Source organism: Octopus bimaculoides, chromosome 19, assembly GCF_046866305.1.
Source record: "Octopus bimaculoides isolate indiv1 chromosome 19, ASM4686630v1, whole genome shotgun sequence".
Classification (NCBI taxonomy): Eukaryota; Metazoa; Mollusca; class Cephalopoda; order Octopoda; family Octopodidae; genus Octopus; species Octopus bimaculoides.
The window spans coordinates 27,834,630-27,839,716 of NC_142946.1; the positions used below are offsets into that span (position 1 = coordinate 27,834,630).

A 5,087-nucleotide genomic window follows, 5' to 3' on the forward strand; every position below is an offset into this window, starting at 1 on the left:
CCTGTCAAAGGCTTTCTCCATGTCAACGAAAGCCAGGTACAGAGGTTTATCCTTGGCTAGGTATTTCTCCTGCAGCTGTCTTACTAGAAATATGGCATTAGTGGTGCTTTTACCTGGCACGAACCCAAACTGCATCTCATCTAAATTGATTCGCTCCCTAATTAGTTAGGCTATGACCCTCTCCGTAACTTTCATAACCTGATCTAACAGCTTGATGCCTCTGTAATTATTTGTATCTAAAGCGTCACCTTTACCTTTGTAGCAGTTGACTATGATGCTGCTACACCAGTCATTGGGTATGACTCCTTCGTGTATCACCTGGTTCGTAATACGGGTGACTAGGCTATAGCCGACACTGCCAGATATTTTGAGCATCTCTGCAGTGATTCCTGATGGGCAGGGGGCTTTCCCTGTCTTCATACACTTAATTGCTTTATCTACCATGGTACTGTCAACTCGGATAGCTGGTCCCTCTGTTGGGTCGACATATGGCAGACTCTCTTTCTCCCATTCATTCTCTTTATTCAGCAATCTATTGTAGTGGCATCTCCAGACCTCTTTCTTTGCAGCCTCATTTAGTGCAAGCATACCATCATCCATGCGAACACATTTCTCTCCTATGACATCACTATTCTCTTTCCTACACTGTCTTGCAACACGAAATACCTCAAGTCTTTGGTCCTCACGGCGCAGAACATTTGCAAATCTTTTCTTATCTGCTTCCCCTCTGGCTAAATAAACCTGTCGCCTAGCTTCCCTTCTGGCAGATTGGTACAATTCCCTGCTACCACCGTTCTTCCAGTCCTTCCAAGCCTGTTTCTTTTGTTTAATAGCTTTCTCTCTCTCTCTCTCTCTCTCTCTATATATATATATATATATATATATATATATATATTTATATATATATATATATATATATATATATATATATATATATATATATATAGAGAGAGAGAGAGAGAGAGAGAGATGTGTGTGTGTTTGTTCCCCACCAATGCTTGACAACCAGTGTTGGTGTGTTTACATCTCAGTAACTGAGCTTTTTGGCAAAAGAGACCCATAGAATAAGTACCAGGCTAGAAAAATAAGTGCTGGGATTCATTCATTCAACAAAAGTTCACCCACTTTCTGCTATCAGTTCTCTGTATTTTGTTGTTTTTGTATACCTAAGGATTTGATTAGCCAATTATAAACCAGTCTACTTCAATATTTAAAGGATAGGTATTTTCTTCAGTTGATATCATATGTTGTTTTGAACTCAACATATATTCTACTCTATTGAAATATGGTATAACATGAAGATTTGAGGATTGCATAACCTTATTAATATTGAATGTCTATATATAACTATTTGTATGATGTTTTATTTCACAAAATATTTTAATGAAATAATTGTAGTGATATAAAATTCATTTGTCTGTTTTATTATTATTATATTATGTCCTGATAAGGTGATAAGCTGATAGAATCATTAGACAGCTAGGCAAAACACTTAGCAACATTTTGTCCATCTGAGTTCAAGTTCCACTGAGGTTAACTTTGTCTTTCATACTTTCAGGGTTGATAAAATAAGTACCAGTTGAGTACTGGGTTAAATCGACTATACCCCTCCTCACAAACTTCAGATCTTGTGCCTATAGTAGAAAAGATTATATTATGCCATGCTTAAAGTTCCATTTAACTTTCGATACTCCTGGAGTTGTGGAATGCCAAATATCAGTAAACTTCCCTTCACTTATACCTCCTTCGCAGCCTGAATGGATTGTTTTATCTGTTGATTTGTGTCATTCTGTCTAACCACCATATATGGTGTACTTCACTTTTGATCTACCTCAATCTATTCAATAAATCCCTATCAAATTGATCAGAGTGTGTGTGCGTGTGTGTGGAAGCTTAAGGATCTTTTAAATAGCCAATGATTTAGAGATGTTCTAATTGGAGCAGTTGGCCAGAAGGAGGAAGAGATAGAGATGTATAACATTGAGGACAACTGAAATCTTTTATGGGATGACCTACTAAAGGCAACAGCCCAAATCTGTGGCTGAAGCAAAGAAGCTTCTCTCAGATTAAGGGTGACATAGTGGTTAAACAGTGAGGTAAATAGGTCTATAAAAAAGAAGAGACAGGTTTGGAAAGAATGGAAAAATGGAGGTGGCCAAGAATCATATCAGGTAACTAAAAGGAAGCTAGGTGACATGTTTATCTATCAAGAGCAGAAGCAGAAAAGAAGAGGTTTATCAATGTCTTACAGCATGATCATCAGAGATGAGAGGTGTTCTGAATTGCTAGACAGAGTCAAGATGTTGAGGGTATGTATGGAAGTTGTGGGTATGTATGGATGGATAATGGTATGCTTGCATGTAGTGACTCTGAAAAGAAAGAGATGAGGAAGTCCTACCATGAAAGGTTATTAAATGTGGAGGATGCATGGAAGAAAGGGAGTCTTCATAATGTGAACCCAGCAAGGGGACCAGCTACCCTAGTTGAGAGCAGTATGATAGATAAGGCAACTAAGGATATGAAGGAAAGCCCCTGGTCCATCAGGATTTACTGCTGAGATGCTTCAAATATCTGGCAGAGTAGGATACAGTCTGGTTACCCTATAGTTAGTCTGCTTATTCAGGAAGGTGTCATTCCCAATGACTGGTGTAACATCATTATATTCAGCTGCTACAAGGTTAAAGGAGATGCCTTAGATAGAAGTGATTACAGAGATATCAAATTGCTGGACCAGGTCATGAAATTTGCAGAGAGCCTTATAACCCAATTAATTTAAAACAGAATTAGACTAGATGAGATACAACTTGGATTTGTGCTGTGGAGAAATACTACTGATGCTAGCTTCTTAGTCAAACATCTGCAGAAGTATATTGCTAAGAGCAAACCATTGAACTTGGCATTCTTTGACCTGGAGAAATCCTTTGACAGTGTCCCTTGCTTTGTGATATGCTGAGAGTGAGGAAGCTAGGGGTAGATGAATGGCTTGTGGAAGTTATGACACCTTCCTGAAAGTTGTACAGCCATGTACAAGTATGATGTCAGCACCTCTAAAAAGACATACCTGGTTACAAAGTTCTATATGCAGGATTGAATTGTAAACAATAAAACAACTCCAAACTTAATAAAAATCTTCCATCACAACTTACCGTACAATCTAATTATTATTCAACAGAGTTCCATCTACCTCAGAAAATTTTAATTTAGCAGAAATTATATAAAGCCAAGATGAACTCAGCTGTGCCACAGTTCAATGATAGCTTAGTAGGGTGAAACTTTGAAGTCACTGTCAATATTTTACTTGTTAAAGGATAATGAATGTGTATTTTGCAAAAGGTATTGAGTAACACTTCAGCTTGATGTAAAATTGTTCTTATAATAACTTGATATAAAAACAAACCTTAATATCTGTGTGTGTGTATGTATATATATATAATAATAATATATACACTGAACCGCAAAAGAAACGTGATTTTTTCAAATGTTATTTTTATATGGTAAATTCTGAAAATTTATTTCGTAGATGTAAGTGTAAATATTCCAAGACATGCTGGTTTATGGCTGAGACCCAAATTGCAGGTAACCTTTCAACTTTTCCTGAAATGAGATACCAAACTGCAGCTGCGTTCAATGCCGTGGGTGGCAGTCGCAAACAATTGTCATGGAAACTGAAATACATGTGCATCTCATGAAGGTTATGCGTATAAAAATCAACTTGAACTGTGTTCCTATCATTCATAATTTGGATGCATCAGGTATGACTCGATTGTCAGCAGCACAGAGAGAGCAAGCTATCAGCCAATTGCAAGCAGGGTAGCCACTGTCAGCAACAACTACAGTGAGCTACACAGCACCGACATTGGCGGGATCAACAATGGAGGTCAATAGTCTTCTCTGACAAGAGCCGGTACTGTGTTTCCACCTTGGATGGCAGAGTGAGGTTGTGGCATAAGAGGGGTGAACGCTACAGAGATGCATGTGTCATGGAGAGAGATGCGTGGGGTGGCCAAAGCATCATGATTTGGGGTGCTATAGGCTTGAGTCAGAGAATTGGGCCCCATGTGTTTCAAAATGTTGGTACAGGCAGAAGGAATAGCATCACAGCACAGCGCTATGTTGACCAGATCTTAAGACCTCACATCGTGCCCTTCGCACATCACCATAGCCACGTGTTCCAGCAGGACAATGCTCCCTCCCACTTGGCCATGGTCACCATATACTTCTTGTGTCAGCACAACATCAGAACCATACTGTGGCCAGATTTGAACCCAATTGAACACCTGTGGAATGAAATCCAGAGATGGCTGAACCAGATGGTCCGAAAGCCAACAACTCATGTGGAACTGAAGGCAGCTTTCTTCAGAGTGTGGGCGCAGGTACCAATGACTTTTGTGAACCACCTCATGCACTCCTTGTACCAATGATATATGGACGTTTTGAACACCCAGGGAGGGCATATATGGTATTGAACATGTCATGCCCTACAATCTTGATGTGCTGGATCCACCCACTACCAAAACACATGACAATGACTCATAGATTGTGGTCAAAATGCATCCAAGAAATTGACTTTATCAGATTTATCAAAATTTATCTTTGACATAATGAATTTAAAACATATTTCACAGTCACACACATCTTGAGTTTCTTTTTCAGTTCAGTGTATCTTGTGTCTTGGGAGGATCATTATGCCAATAACATGAATTCACATCAAGAATCTTGCAATACAAAAAGAAGTACAGGGTGTCCATAAAGTATCTTTACCATTTCAAAACTTTATTACAAATGCAATTGATAAGATATTTTATTCAGATTTGTTCTATTGTATTCAGTGTTTATTAAAGTTTTTTTTTTACCTCATTTAATACACTTCTACATGGGCACCATTAGTTGCATGAAGCACATCAAGACGGTACTCGATTTCTTGCTATGTTTGCTGTAACATAGCCTCATCAATTGTGGCAATGGCATCAGTAATCTTTTGCTTTAGGTCAGTAATGTCCCGTATCTTTGTTCGATACACGAAATATTTAACATAGCCCCATAGAAAGAAGTCCAGGGGAGTGATATCTGGTGAACGTGGCGGCCAA

General features: G+C 38.6%; 1 protein-coding gene across 2 annotated transcripts in view; it reads left to right on the plus strand.

Annotated features, from left to right (window-relative positions):
• The window catches only part of LOC106870362 (uncharacterized), a 68,671-nt gene that overhangs the window by 44,771 nt on the left and 18,813 nt on the right, over positions 1–5,087 (plus strand). The window lies entirely within an intron of this gene.